Below are 17,247 nucleotides of genomic sequence, written 5' to 3'. Positions count from 1 at the left end.
TTGACCTAAGTGAACTTTGGGATGAAGAAAATCCGTACTTTGTTCGTGAAAGGGGATCTCAGTATAAATATTCGATTAATGTGTGGGTGGGTATGGTTGGAGATTGCTTGATCGGGCATTATATTTTACTTTCTGGAAGAAATGCTGGATGAATTGATGGAGAATGAACCGTTAAATACTAGACAACACATGTGGTTTCAACACGATGGGGCATCTGTTCATTTTGCTGCAGCGGTAAGAAATTACTGAAACAGACGTTTTAGAGAAAAATGGATTGGTTAGACAAAACGGTGTAATGTGTATATTGAAGTAAACGACCAACAGTTTGAACAACTACTGTAACTAGTGTTGTTTGAATTTAATTTGTGCTATAATTATTTTTATTTCCATTATCAATCTTGTTATTAATGTAATACATGAATAATTAATTAATTTGTAAATAGGGGGATAAAAGTGACAACTAACCTTGCAGCACGCACCTGGATAAAGTTTCCAAAGTCTGTTTATGTCAAAATATTTCTTCATTAAGAATCATATTGATCATTTGAAAAAAAATTTGAAGGCGTTCTTGATTTATGGCAAATTTTTGATTTTGATTTAAAATTTTGAACTCCCTGTTCGTATTCCTATATAAAAATGAATCATTTATTGAGATCTCTCTGTAGAGCGTTGTCAGTTGAATCTAGAAACATCCTGTATATTCTCGGCTATTAAGACAGTGTCGTCAGCATATCTTATGTTATTAACTGGGACTCCATTTACTCGAATCCCCGCTTTTCTTCTGCTAGTGCTTCCTGGATAATTACTTCCGAATATATATTTAAAAGTATTGATGATAATATTGGTCTTACTCCACGTTTTATATGTATTTCTTCTGTTAGCTCTTCTCCAATATTCATCTTGGTTGTCTGGTTATGATAAAGTGTTTCTTTTATTTTGAGGTCCCTGTAATCTATTCGTTCTTCTTTTAGTATTCATATCAATTCTTCATGTTGGGCTATATCAAAAGCCTTCTCCTAATTATTAAAGCTCGTACGAACTTCTTTGTTAATATCAAGACATCGTTGAATTGATACATTAAAACTGAAAAGGGCATCCCGAATACGAAATCCACTTCTAAAACCTCATACCCTCCTCCAGTAAATAAATCGTTAATTTACAAATAACGAGTACTAGTTCATCTTGAGATGAACGTGTGAAAAATTAAAGAGAAAAAATAACTGCTTAATGATAAAAATAAAGTTTTGGTCTCATTATTACTCCTAGCATATTACTTCTCGAGTTTTGTCTAAATGATTATTCCTTTCTAATCTTCCTGAAGTTAATTGATTGAGCTAATAAGTTATCAAATATTTTCTGATGATTTAATTATTTTTTCATATTAAGTACCTTGGGTAAAACATTTCTTTAGTTTTTGCTCGAACGTAGAAAAAATATTGTATGGAATAAAAAATATTGTATGGAATTGTGTAAATAGTATTGTTCATCTTCGGCAATAAATACTAGCTTTTTGTAATTGTTGCACACATAAATATCTCTTGTTGTGGATTGGTGGAATTGAGAATTTGATCCAGTTCCTTGGACGAGGTGACGTTCTAAACCGACATTTAATGAAGTTAAGAATATTACGATAGAATTTTATGAAAAATAAGATTGAAAATCCAGAGAAATTCAAGTGAATTGTTGTCTGATGAATGTTACATTAAGGATCCTAGAAAATATGCTTTGTTCCATGGAATGATATGTAAGTAAATTACTTACGTGCTTGTAGACTTTTGTTTTAGAGGCAAATTTAAATCTCTATAATACCGTTTATTTTAGCTCCATAAAAGGTTATTAGTTCTTCAACTAAAAATAATGTCGCAATTTAAAACAAAATTAAAAAAAGAATTTGCTCCAATAGCGTAAAAAATATGACAGCGCGCCACTGGTTTATGTTTTAAAAAGTGGTCATATGAATACAGTTATAAAATCCACGCCCCTGTACACATCGATTGTCTACTGAGAATTTGGTGAAAAAACTAATGCAGTAAATACTTTAACCCAACGGATATGCAGTATTTGACATGAACGGTTGCATATGGAAAATCTACCTACAAAGAAGGTGCCACGACTGATCAATGCTGATAAAAAGTTCTCTTGGAATGAATATTGAACCTAGTCGTCGATAGATGAAACTTGTGTAGATCATTCTACTCTACAAACAAGAATACAGTTCAAAAAATAGAAAAAAACGACCGCAATTTTTGGGGAAAATAAGTGAAAACGGATTGGTGATGAATAATTTCAAATAAATTGAGAGGTGAAGACGGAGACAAAAGCATATTCTGTGAAACATTAGGAAGATTCTTTTCCATCCATCTTCATTAATCAAATCGATATTCTGTACTGCTGCTTAATCGAAGACTAAAAGAATATATGCAATACATAGATTACAAACACAAAGTACCATTAATAAATATTTCAATTCCACTACTTCCACATGATCTGAATTAAACTAAAAATTTGAAAAACCGATTTTGCATTTTATTCACAGTTGTAGTTTGTTGTCCAATTTCATGTTTTTATATCTGCACATGTTTTACCAGTGTAAAAATACAATTATGTCATAATTACTCGATAGTAATGTTTATACATATTACAATATAAACTAGTAATGAGCCTTTGTTGTTAAATAAATATTTTCCACTTGTCTGCTGGAAGGGGATTTTCCTTGTGAGTAATAACAATTATTCTAGTAGTAAAGATAAGGCGTTTGGTTAGAAGTTCAAAGCAAACAAATAATTAACGAAATCAACCTCAGGTATACTATGTAATTAACAATAATAAAAAATTTTGCAATATACTTTTTTCATCACGGTGTTATTTGTTGACCTTAAGTTTATAACAAAACATATAGCCGACGGATTTAAAATGATTATTACTCTATCAAATATTGAAGGTTGCTTTTTGATCTTCAAACTACAAGAAAACTGATAGCAGAGTAAGTTGTATCATAGTATTTGAGTTGACATTTATTTTCTGTTTGAACAATGTTTTATTGTTGTTCAGCTTGGGCCTCCAATAATTCTTATAAACTCAGTTGATATAAGTAAACCAGGGTCGATAATTTTTTAAACAAAAAAAGATAGTGGGATGAAACTTATTAGAAAAGATAATAAAAATGAAACTTACAATAATTTACAGGAGGTCGGGTAAGGAAGTAAGTCCTATAGGAAATAGTCAAATGGCGAAGTTGTAGGTAGTAGAATTTAGACTTTTACAAAATTATGTGAAAATTTTGGAAAACCTAGTTTTTGGTTTTTTATTTTCATTGTTTAGAAAATAATTTTTCCACCTATGTTTACTTTTTCGATATTAAGACAAAATAAAGTGAAAAAATTTTTGAAATCAAATAAACTACAGTATATTTGGGACATAAAAATGAAAGTTTCCACCAAATTTCGTTAAACAAAATTTTTTTTGTAACCGATAAAATTAAAAAACCACACACTCGGTTATTTCAATTTCTCTCACAACTTGAGAGGTTATGTGAGTAACGTTTGAGAGAAAAAGTTGTAGTTGCTCTCATTACCTACAACTTGTCATTTAATTTTTTTCCATAGGACTTGTAGTTTTGCTGGAATTCGAGAAACCGTTTTTTACCCTTAAAAACTCATCTCTTTCCACATCCTGACCTCAATCGTCCATAAATTCATTTTTAAGCTCGAACTGATGTTGCCTGATAAAGGGGGTCTCAGACGGAAACTTGTCGATACATCTGACATTGTTAATGAAACTTCTAAAACAATGGAAAATTCATGATGAGTGAAATACCATTTGAATTTGAAGTTTTTATATAATTCCTGTAATCAATCATTATTGAGCAGTTGCTCTACAGAAAATATTCCATAAATGTAAACTGAAGGCTACAAAATTCGTTGAATAAATTGAGCATTACAATATTCATGAAGACATAAGTTCAATATGAAACGTCTAAAAACGCAATTGTCATAACATTGAATGCCCACAATTTCTCTAAAGACACCCACAAAATTCAATTGAGGTTATGGTTATATTTTGGAATCAAAAAGATATTTTACGTATAGACTTTATTCAGCCCAGAAAAAAATTAGTGTATGTTTATACTGCGTGAACTCCACGACGCTTTGAAAATTAGCGCTTGGTACATTTTTGAAATCGAATATAGTCCCTATATTGACGAGAGTGACAATTCACTTCTTATCAACAGCAGGAACAATAAAAAGGGATGGTTTATTCACAGATATGATAAAATGCTTCAATCGTCAAGATGATAATCTAGAGAAAAAATGTATTACATATTATAGTCACTTCTATTAGTTTTAGATTTTTTGGGTCTATAGCCAACTGATGTATTTTTCAAATATGCAATGAGCTTCAAGTATTTACTGATGTCTGTGTCGTTATTCACCATTAGAGTACCTTTCAGTTTTCAATAAGACGACCAAAATGTTGAAGACTATGTTGAAGATTATATTCCTTTAAAAACTGTTCCCCGAATTTCTCAGGGAGAAGAAACATAGTCGATTCAACAACATCCTCTGGTGTGCAGTTTAACCTTTCTTCACTATTACTCTCCATCGCTAATAATAACACTACACTCCTGTTAATTAGACACAAAACGGATTTTCTTGAACGAATATCAAGAAGTAAAAGTGTGACAGTTTATCGGAGAAACGAATTGACATGAGAAAGAAAGCGTCACAGCCCACTATTTTGAAAAAAAAATTATAATTGCTTAAAAAAATGACACGTTACGGCACTTTTTTCAACGCTTTTTGACCAATTCAGAAATTATATTCTTGATGAATGCAATGAATGAAAAAAACGTAGAAAAAAATATTTGTAGCATCTATCTTTTGAGAATAGCTTTCTTCTTTGTTCTGAAAACTTATTGCATCCAATGCATCCAGCTATTTAAAGCGATACAGTATAAATTCTTATTGATTGATGTTAGTTACCTTTCCAAAAGAGTGAGATTTTAAGGGTAAAAAACGGTTTATCTCGATTGACAGCAAAACTACAAATCCCATGGAGAAAAGTCCCCTTCCGAATTGTTGGTAATAAAAAGATCTACAACTTTTGTATTCATACCTATTCCAAATAACCTCAAAATGTATGTGAAAAATTCAAAAAGTTTTTGGTTCCTTATTTTTACCTTTCACAAAAAAAAATTCACAAATTTTGGAAAATCTTACCTTCTTATGTCCCAAATACACTGTATTCTATTCGTTTTGAAATATTTACTTTTCAACCTTATTTGGAATTCGATATTATATATTATAATATCGAAAAAGCAACCTCCTCAGAGGATATTATATTCACTTCTATTAAAGTTCACGGAAAATTGAGGAAAATATTCCTCATATCCATATTTTGATGATAGCTTACTTCTTTTTTGTGATTGCATACAATGCTCTAACTGGATACCTTTTTTTTGAAGAGATGCAGTAAAAATTCTCATTGATTGATCTTAGTTACCTTCCCAAGTAACACACAGCTGTCTTTTATTACCAAATTGTTTCATAAATATCATATAACTGCTGTGTGACATTATAGGTTTTTAATAAAGGATTATTTGGAGTACGTATTAACTTATTGAACCTTTCGGTGATGGATGTATGTTTCACGAACGTTTATTCTACTTGATTCCCAAGCTTTCTTGAAACAGCTTTATTGTTGTTTTTTAGGATCCTCAAGAAAAACGTTAAAGTCATTTAATAGGTCCATCGTTTTTATCCAGAACCTGCTTTCTGTTTAAGAGATCTTCAAATGATTCGTGGGAATAAATGAATTGATGTAGTTATTGAAGTTTGTGATTATGGGAATATTGAATGCAAAAATCCTTCTATTTCAAGATATTTTACTTTTATAATATCAACTCTAATATAATTTTGTAAGTAAAGTTTTCTATTTTGAAACATCTGAAAATCACATTTTTAACCTTGTTCAAAAATATATTTTAGTATTTCCTAGGGGTCATAAAAGAAGGTGTAAGTTTAAATAGAATAAAATCGATAACATACTAAAATATATGAAGTTTAGGTAATAGGTAGTTAGTTCTCTCCGATCCTTAAGACGGTAAGGACATAATCCATAATCCCAACAGTTAATATATAATTTCAACTTTATTATATATGTAGTATGATGGTCTATCTATCTAACTCATATTAACTTTATATGATATTTTCTATTTTCTTTTTAAATCAGTTGTACGATTCGTAATACAACATAGGGCAATAAATTGATCAGAATGTAGTGTCATTGTAATATTGGCACTTTTAGCCATATTCTTTCACTGTGAAGTAATTATCAATAATGGTATAAGTAACAATTTTTATTATCATATCATTTCCATGATAATATTTTCTTACTAGTTCAAAACTAGTCCATTTTCAAAAAATTTGTCTTTGATTCTGATAAGTCATTAACCGCATTTAAATTTCAATTTTCTTTTTTGAAGAAATCATATGAATAGTTGAATTTGCTTGCATTCAATGGGGGTTCGTCGTTTTTGAAATTATCTGAGACAGGTTTCACAGTAAAGTGGATTTTGTTGGTAAATTTTGGTGAAAGGAGATTTTCATTTTTTTATTTATTCAGAACTAGTCCATTTTCAAAAAAATTGTGGTTGATTTTAATAAAAGTAATTGACAGCATTTAAATTTCAATTTTCTTCTTTGAAGAAATCATATGAATAGTTGAATTTGCTTGCATTCAATGGGGGTTCGTCGTTTTTGAAATTATCTGAGACAGGTTTCACAGTAAAGTGGATTTTGTTGGTGAATTTTGGTGAAAGGAAATTTTTATTCAATCAGAACTATCCCATTTTTAAAAAATAGTCTTTGATTTTTATAAAAGTAATTGACAGCATTCAAATTTCAATTTTATTACTTGGAATAATTATATGGATACTTTAATTTACTTGCATTCAATGGAGGGATTGTCGTTTTTGAAATTATCTGAGACAGGTTTCACAGTAAAGTGGATTTTGTTGGTGAATTTTGGTGAAAGGAAATTTTTATTCAATCAGAACTATCCCATTTTAAAAAAATAGTCTTTGATTTTGATAAAAGTCATTAACAGCATTCAAATTTCAATTTTATTACTTGGAATAATTATATGGATACTTTAATTTACTTGCATTCAACGGAGGGATTGTCGTTTTTGAAATTATCTGAGATAGGTTTCACAGTAAAGTGGATTTTGTTGGTAAATTTTGCTGAAACTAGATTTTCATTTTATATATTCACAACTAGCCCATTTTCAAAGAATTTGTGTCTGATTTTGATAAAAGTCTTCAACAGCATTTAAATTTCAATTTTCTTCTTTGAAAGAATTATATCGATAGTTGAATTTGCTTGCATTCAATGGGGGTCTCGTTTTTGAAATTATCTTAGTAACACAGTAAAGCGGATTTTTTTGGTGAATTTTGGTGGAAGAAATATCTCAAATAATGCACCTCGTACATATAAATCTTCAACTCTCTTAAATGATGAGTAAAAAGTGGTAAAATATAATTCTCTACTGATATAATATAATTACTGAGTAGTGGCTTGTAAGGAAAACAAAATAGCTAGAAAAGAGTTCTCTTGTGATTCTACAGTAGCTCTATATAATTGTTCTTTTGTGAATGTTTTGACCACCTCAATAAAACGGTCGAGTAAGATGATCATATTCAGAAAAAAAAACTATTTAAATAATGTTTAAACGTGTTTCTATTTTGTGTACCATTCAGCTTCCGAAAATTGTTATGTAAACGGTTATTTTTCGTTAATAAAGCTAGTTGTGCTACTAGGGTTCTACATCCCACGCACAAAATTATAATCTTCTACATCACATAAACTAGAATAATATTTTGGGAGCGTCTTTTCCGTCACCGATAGACAAGACTCGCTTAATGCGACTTATAAATAGAAGTTATAAACTGTGCATACCAAAAAATATTTTAGTTTGGTTCTATGTTTACAAAATTACATAATTAGATAAATTAGAGTATCTCGAATTGTATAGACTTTATATTACATTATAATCTATCCTCATATTGAAGACATCTTACGACGTGTAAGCACTATCCGCGAGAAACCATAGTGATACCTTATTAGATTCGGAATCACCTCTAGAACTATGTTTCTGAAGGATATTAATATTCAAGCAATTTTGAGAAAAGCTCGTGAAAGAGGAGGAAATTTCCGATAAAAATGTTCAAACTTTAGGAACTGTGTCCATTATTTACAAGTTTAATTTAATGTTGAAAATAGGGCTCCACGCGTTTGTTACGGCAGACGCGCGCCGACGCTAAAATGAGTTCATCAAAAAAATTATTTTTTATAACATATTTCAAAAATTTGCAAAAATACTAGTTTCTTCTCAACTCTTGAAAGAATCGAGCCCCCTAGATAAAGAAGTGTAATCATTAGTTTTGAAAAAGTTATTTAATTGTTAACTAACTTATCTATATTGCCATAAATAATGCGATGAAAGATATACATAATTGGCCTATGTATTTTAAACTTTGTGGAGCCCTTTTGGTATTAACTTAATGAGTTCCTGCGATAAAAGTTTATTAGTTTGTCAATTATTATTTCTTATAATTATTGCAAAATTAAATATATGGAAAAAGGTCGTTAAATTTGTTTTCAAATCAATGACTCCCTTCACATTTAACGAATGTAATAATTAACATGGGTTATGAATTTTTTACATAATTTGTTTATGAAATTGCTTTAAACAAATAGAGAAGTTCAATATTTTCTGAAAACTTTTTTTGCTTTTTTATCGTCCAGAGGAAAATATGATTTGAAAAAATATTTCTTAATTTTAGTTTATAATTGTTTAAAATCATTTTTTTTATTTTGATTGTTAAGTTAATTAAATGAAAAATAATTTTGCTTTTAAAAATCATAATTAAAACTTTCAAACTGTTTGGTAGAAAAATCATGATTAATTATTTAATTGTCAATTTGCTCATCAATTTGTTATAAACAAACATAATCAGAAAAAAATTCTCACAAAATGCACGTTTTTTGGCGTATTTTTCATAATAGAATAATGTCAAACCACAAAATTGAAACTGCTAGCTAGAGTTCAATTTATTAATCCTTGGGTCCAATTACATTTTTTTATATATGACCACACCGTTAAAACTTTTTGTATCTGTTATTTGGGTGGAGTTGGTCAAATGTCGGAGTTGGTGCATAATAATAGTGAATTGTCTCGAAGTTGTCAATTTTATGTAAGAAAAAATTAATAACCACATTGGGGATCCTGTTTTAGTCAATTGTTTTTGTCAAGTGATTAACGAAAAAAAAATTGTCAGGCAAAAATAATGGATCACTTGACGCGTCCGACAAGCCAAATATGTCGGATTTATTAAAACAAAAAAATTATTAACACGTGGCTGATTCTAACAGAAAAAATTTTTACCATAACGTGGTAACCTTGTCAGACAAATTGTCAATTTTCACTCACAATCTTTCATTCACAACCACATATGTCATTTCGATTTTTTACTGTTTCTTCTCATATGCAATATGTATAGAATCGTTTATACAACAAAAATAATGAAGCTTTTAGATACAATTTAAAAGAAGAGGACCCTTTTTAATTATCAACTATTTATCGACAATGGTATTTTTTTACAAAAAAAAGATAATTCAACATTTTGAACAAATGTATCAAAATGGTTCAGTGCAGCTTTTACAAATACACCGAAAGTATTTGGCTCTAGATATGAAATATTCTTAGTCCAGTCATCCTAGGCCAAATTAGGTGATTACCTCGCAAAATCGACATACTCAGTATATTACCACAAGAAAATTTGTATTTTTGTATCCTAAAATTATTGTCCAAATTCACATATAATTGAATTGTCGCCAGTTTTGAAGTCAAAGGTCACAAAAATAAATTCTTTTCATATTTTTTGCAAATATCTCGTTTTCTTTGGGTTTCACGCTATTTATATTAGATAAATAATGTAGAGGATTCAATTTCCTACAACTTTTGTACCTAGCATTTTTTATACCTCCAACTGTTTTCGGTATAGAGGGCGTAGAGCGCGTGGTCAGAGATTATCTGAGGTTTACTAGTAGTTCCGATCAAAAACTCGTAATATTAAGGTTATAATTTATGAATAAATGTATAATTATCATTTTTATTAACATTTAGATTGATTTGATTTGTTACATGTAACTAAGAAATTGTTAAGAAAAATACTTCTCTTCTTGTTCATCTTCTTTTTCTTCTTCATCATCGTCGTTATCGTCTCTCTACTACAGAGCTTCAATTTCCTCTTCATTACCGTCTTCAAATACATTTATATCCGAATCATTTATGATTTCTGGGTCATAGGTTCTATCATCATTAATATCGGTCTCATATGGTACAACATTGAGACAAGCTTGTTCATTACACTGGCCTCAAGCTGAAGACCACTGTAACCTTGCGTCAGTAGGTGTAGGTGGTAAAATAGACATGATAGGCTCCAGGAATTCGTTACGCTCTCTTCAACCCCAATCATGGGGTTCTAAATCATGCCCTAACCAAGTTTTAATTTGATAAGAAACGCGATTGAAATGTTGTTGAGCTGCTCCACTCGTTGGCACACAGGTTTATTCGACTTTATTGACTTGACTTTTATAGCATAACGGAGATGATTGATATTATCCACAGATTTTGGAATATTATAAACTGCTAATAAGGTTTGCATTCTTTTCTCAAATAATCTCTGAAGCGGACAGTTTTGTTCTTCAAATGCTGCAGCAAGTGTGAGAGTTCTGAATAAGATGAACTCAATTATTTTCTACTTCAAATCTATTAGCATGAATAAGAATACAATTACTTCTTCTTTTTCTTCTTCTTCTTCCGGGTATTATGCGTAGTCGCCTGTTTTATCTTCGACATCCTTGCCTCCTATCCTGCTTCAAGGTTGTCACACCATCTTTTTCTGGGTCGGCCGGTAGTCCTTCGGCCCAATTCGACATTTATCGCACGCTATCTTGACCAGTCTATTGTTGTCCATACGACTTATATGCTCGTTTCATTCTTTCTTTCTTGATAGAACCCATTAATATAATTACAATGTAATAAACTATGTCCCTACTGAAAGAGATTATGAGTGTTATTGATTATTTGATGAATTTGATGAATTCTAACAAAAAAGATTGAATTTTATGGATGATAATGGATAACAAATGATAATTATGAATATAGCAATGAATTATGACTTAATATTACGATTTTTTGATCGGGACTACCAGTTGACCGCGCTCTAGACCCTCTATTTCGAAAACAGTTGAAGGTATGAAAAAATGTTAAATGCAAAATTTGTAGAGAATTCAATTAATTCTGTTGATAATAAATACAAACCTATAGAAAACGAAATATTTGCAAAAAATATGAAAAGAATCAATTTTTGTGACCTTTGACCCCTGACTTCAAAACTTGCGACAATCCAATTGTATGTGGGATATAATGGATATGTCGATTTTCCTAGGTCAACCCCCTAAAATGACTGGACTATCTAATCTATCAGGGATTATGTGTGCCGATTATGAAGTTTAAAGACCAAAATTGACGTCGATAAAGTTCGATACGCTTTATTCGAAACAAAAAAATGTATAAAAATAAAGATTAAAAAGTTTGCAAGAAGGCGACAAACGGACCTCGACGTTGAAGAGTGCGAGTGGATTAATATCGATAGCAGTTACGAGTTTTTCTGGTTCGATTGCGAGCAATTTCCAGAAATATCTACTAATTGGGTAATATATTGATAATTACATTGAAAATTCGATTCAATAATCTGTTTAATCTTTCAAAATTTAGTATTGTACTCACAGATATTTTGGGAATTGATTGAAATGGAACTATTTTGATTAAAAAAAAATGGAAAAATCACATTACGAATATTTTACTTCAAAAGCTTCATAATTTACAGGTTCCATTTCTAATGATAAAGTGGAGTGGGAGCTAAATGGATCATCCGAAGAGATTGAAAGTGACGATAAATAGACTTTAGTCAGCAATTCCTAAAACGAAGTATCTGATTGGATGAAGATCAATTACGAAATCCTTCAATTCTTATTTATATTAATAATAATAATTAGTTCAATAATATTATTTTCTTTCAATTTTCTGAACAATATTTATTTAATAATTGTAGTCACCTTTACAGTTTAAGAACGGCGATAGCCTATAAGAGCTATTTTTTTGTACGGTTTCCCCAATATTCTTGTCAGAGAGTAACATTTTTTATTTAAGAAATAATTATATGTCAACTTCTATTTTTTTCGAAAAAATAGGAGTGAAAATAAGGGATGCAGATACCGTGTACCCTTTGCAAGTATTGTCCGACTGACGATTTGCCCCAATATTTCTGTCGGACACTTGGATTATAATTACTTACTAATAAGTCCTTTTTGTTGGAAATAGAATTTTAAATGAAATATTTGCAGGAAATTGGCAGTTTTGGTGCATACAATTGCGTATATGCCCCAGAAAAATTGTCAGACAAGGTTACCACGTTATTGCAAGAAATTTTTACTATAAATTCTGTTAGAAACGATCGTAAATTTAACATATTTGGCTTGTCCAATGCCTCAAGTGACTCATTATTCTTGTCCGACTTTTTTTTTAATTATCTAATTGGATGATAAAAATTATTGATGGAAATAAAATGACCAATGTGCTTATTATTTTTTTTGCATAAATTGACAACCTCGTGACAACATGACAGGCAAATGACTACCATTATACGCTAACTTCGAAATTTGTTCGACAGATAAAAAACTTTCAGCGGTGTGGTCATAAGTAAAAAACTTGTCCCTAAGCCCAAAGACCAAAGAACAAGTATTGATGGACCAGATATATATTAGGTATGTTTCAATCAGTTATATATAAACCATCTTCAATTAAATTGATTTACGTGACAATAAAGAATGTAAAAGATGATTTCTTCAATAAAAAAGTAGGAGAAAACGATTAATACAGACTTTGCGTTCTACTGTTTACCACTTAAATTATTTCTGTTATCAAAATTCAGATTTTGTGGTCAGTTTTGAACAAGTTTTATTGTTTCTAAATAATGAATCTCGTTCCATAACAATCGCTTATTGAATTTAAACTAATGGATATGTACGTATTCTACAAGCATGGCATTGAGAAGTTAGAGGAGCGTTGGAATGATTACTCTTAAAGATGATTACATTAATGAATAAAATCGATTTTTGACAAAAACATGTGTTTTTCTTAGTTAATCACACGGCTTATTGAGTGATATGCTACATTTATAGATTGTCGATGTCTTTAAAATCGTTTTCAGCGTCAATCATTTTGAATTTTACACTTGTTAGAATACAATCTTGTTTGATTGTTCCATCAATGTAGGCGCGTCATTTCACTAGGTCTCAATCTCCTACACTGTATAAAGTTATCCATCTCGCTCTAATGTCATCGGTAAATTGAAATTTATAAGATCGTTGGTGATATTCATACTGAACACAATTTTTACGCTACCACTACGTTTCAATAAACAACTTATCGTCTTCAGAGACTCAAGGTAAACAGAACTTTAATATTTGAAGACGATAATTTCTAGAAACGCGCGTCAGACAGTGTGATTGTGATATTGGTGTAGGGGTAGTAAACAATATGTTTAGTGCCCAAAGATACCCAAATATATTACAAAATAATATACTGGAGGACATACTTTTGGCACATCGACATCGGCAAGATGGAGCGCCCGCTCATAATAGTAAGAGAATATTTCAGTGCTCATTTTGGTAGACACTAGATTGGCACACACGGCTGAATCAGATTGCCCCCTAGGTCACCGGACTTAAGACTTCTTTGTATGGTCATACTTAAAAAATAAGATTTATGCCAATCGGTATAATAATATATATGAACTCCGAGCCTCAATCGAAGAAGCATTCAGAAAGAAAGGCAACTGTTTATGATTTTAAATGCCTTAAGGGGACTTGAAACTGTATGTGGTTTATGTATAACACAAAATGGACGACAATTTGGACAATTTTATTAGATTCGCATGTTTTTTTTTTCTGTTTTTGTAATTCATTTTCTAATTGTATTCTTGTGCGTACAGTTTTGAATCTTCAATCTCTACTGGTATATTTTTTTGTTTTCAACATTTTTAAGTTTATGTTAAAGAGTGATATTTTGGGTTTATATTTAGAATATAATTAAATAAATATATTTAAATCTCGTGGCGTTTTATTTTTTTTAAATACGTCACTGACTTTTATGTAAAAATATCTATTATGAGCAGTTTTCATTTTTTCCCCATCTGATACAGGACCTGAGAAATAATAACATTTCCAAAAGTGAATCTTTGATACTAGCTGAGATACAGTGAGGTCTCAACCAAAATGGGACACAGTATACATGAGAATCAGTGATCAGAAGCAATACTTATTACTGTTTTCCCAATAGACAAAATATTTTAATCTACGGTCATCTTGACCGTATCTGTTAATTGAAACGTAAAACTATTGAAAGAGTAAGAGCAACAAACCTTGAATTTTTTTTCTAAAGTATATCGACCACACTTTCTTTTATTGGAGGTTGACTTTTTTATGAAATACTTTTCAATTACGTTATTAATTCTATATTTTTCTTTATAATAAAGACTGTGATAGTATTCATTTTATGCCAGTTAGTTCAATTAGATATTAAAGGTATGGGTTCTAAGTGCGCGGATAATTATAATTTAGTTTTTGTAGTATAGTCGTCAGGTAATTGCCTCAATTAATTAGTGTAAGTACCTATTTTATTACGTAATTTTTAAAATGGAGAATTACTCATGCAAATATACGTTAGTGATAAGAGTTGAATTACTCGATTCTCTATGTTTATTTTTAAAAATGCAAATTTATGGAATAAATTATGCAGTTTTGCCAATAAAATAAGCGTATTTGGTCTTTGAATCAGAACCGATGTACTTGGCACGTAGCTAGAAAAAAGGGCAGTAATCATAAGTGACACAGCGCCGATTGATGCTTCCACCCCGAGGGGTCTGAAAAATGGATTGGTAGCTCATATTTTTTAAAGAAAAATTTTGCCATTCGTTTAAAGTAGAAAAATGACCTGTCCCGATTCGTTCAACCCTTTCTCTTTAAGAAATTAAGGTCTTAAGAGATTGTTTGTTCTACTTTACATATATACATACATAATTGTCCACCAGCAGAACTAGAGGATAACAAATATCTCATTTTTTATACAATAAAATTTTTTTAATCATTAATCTTTTATTTCAAATTATTGCATGCAAGTAATTTTTAAGTACTTTTTAGTTCAGGGGTGCTTTTTAAGTGTTAAGAATTAAGTCATTTTGTAAATAATAGAAAAATGTTTATTTCAAATAACAAGCAACGTTGAAGCATTCTAATCTCTTGAAAAGCATTTTTTTTCATTTTTGTCAATACAGGAGTAGTTTTTAGGAGTTGAAGGGAAACAATTCTTTTATTACCCTCAAAATCGCTTTTATTTTAACTAATTTCCCGATTTAATTATATCAAATCATCAAATAGTTATCTTTTGTCATTTTTTGCATAGGGTTTGTTTTTAAGGGCCACATGTTATATGTGTTGTGAATATCAAATATACAATAAAATACGTTCGAGAACACTATTTAATATTGTACTTGAGCATTATTTTTACCAATAAAATTATTAACACTTAATTTTTTCAATTTTTTTCAATTGGGGATAGTTTTTACTCCTAAAAAATGAAAAGCGTCAATCTTAAATCACCTATGTCATTTTTGAAAGTGAACCTGAGACGAAACTTACTCTAAATTTTCATTCAAATCCATTCAGTTTCAGAAAATTCGGAAGTTACACCTGATTTTCAGATACACTGACTGTACTAATAGTGTACATAAAGATATGCAAAATGTAAGTCCAATTGTTGTAGACACTTTTTCCCAAGAGTTATACTTATGGAAGTGAATTTTATAAAAAGGTAAAAACTTTTGAATTGTCGGCCATTCCAGTAAACGGATTATTTCTTTAACAAATTCATTTAAAAGATGTCTGTAAGTCCGGTACAGATTTCTCTTGAAAGTTTGAATAAAACCATAAAAGTTTGAGTCAATCTTCTAAAATTATACTGAATTAAGATTAGAATAGCAAAAGCCGCATGTCGATATCTTTTTCTGTCCCAAGATAACTTGAGAAATGTTCAAATAGCGGGAATTTTTGGAAAGTCTAGTAGACTGATGAAGTTGTGCTGAAAACTTTTCATTATTTAAAAATATTTGCCAGTGAATCATCTGACGATTAAATATGATATCCTACAATTTTGACACACTTTCACGAACTTTGTGGACTTTTCATAGGATGACGTAAAGTATATAATAAATCCCCATAATATGCATTAATGGTCCGAAGCGAGTCCCCGTTGAATACAGGAGATCTAACATCAGGGTCGTTGGTCTGTAAATGTGTGGTGCAGGATTACCCCTTTCACACCAAACGAATCCGAATCAATCTGGATCACTCCGAATCAAGTTGAATCTAATTCATCATCTCCACTCTTTCACACCAGCTGAAACAACCTGAATAATTCTTAACTGGAATGTTTAATTCTTCGCCAATTTTCCTCCACACAGAAGATATGAAATTTCTGTTGCTGTGATTTTTATCACTGGCATCATAAATCGCACTATTTTCTTTAACTTTTAAAATTAATTACTCAACGTCCATTGAACCAGATTCGTCCGGTCTGAAGGCGGGAAAAGAGTGCCTTCAAATTTAAACGGAGCGCTCGAAGCCGAATCTTGGTCAATCAGATTCAACTTGATTTGAAGTGATTCTGATTGATTCGGATTCGTTTGGTGTGAAAGGGCACTAAGCGGTCAAATAATGGGAATTGCTGAGTGACTCTCACCTGATAATTGTATTTCAATTAATCATTATTTCTATCAACGTCACTCTGTATATTGAATTTTGTATTCTATGTATTTAAAATTTTTACAAGAATTTAAGCAACTTTAAGGCAACAAATATATTAAAGTTAGTCTACTTTGGTGTTTCCTTGCGACGTTCCCAATGAGAAACCGCCCATAATAAAGCTGGCAGACTTCGTTACAATTTATATATATATATATATATATATATATATATATATATATATATATATATATATATATATATATATATATAAATACTACTATAATAGGAAACAATACAACTACTGCACTGCGTTCTG

At 30.4% G+C, this 17,247-nt stretch overlaps 1 protein-coding gene across 2 annotated transcripts in view; it reads left to right on the top strand.

The window, feature by feature from the left end:
• Positions 1 to 17,247, top strand: part of LOC130901506 (solute carrier family 41 member 1-like) — a 90,314-nt gene that overhangs the window by 6,958 nt on the left and 66,109 nt on the right. The window contains exon 1 of one of the 2 annotated variants that reach the window (XM_057812948.1): positions 14,681 to 14,793. The exons of the other annotated variant lie outside the window; for it this stretch is intronic. The gene's annotated coding sequence lies outside the window, so the exon portion shown is untranslated. Of the gene's footprint in view, positions 1 to 14,680; positions 14,794 to 17,247 lie in introns of those variants that run through there. 2 annotated transcript variants of the gene reach the window in all.

This window comes from Diorhabda carinulata, chromosome X (assembly GCF_026250575.1).
Source record: "Diorhabda carinulata isolate Delta chromosome X, icDioCari1.1, whole genome shotgun sequence".
Taxonomy (NCBI): Eukaryota; Metazoa; Arthropoda; class Insecta; order Coleoptera; family Chrysomelidae; genus Diorhabda; species Diorhabda carinulata.
Note: the sequence above shows the minus strand (reverse complement) of the source record. Positions and strands in the feature narration are given on the sequence as shown.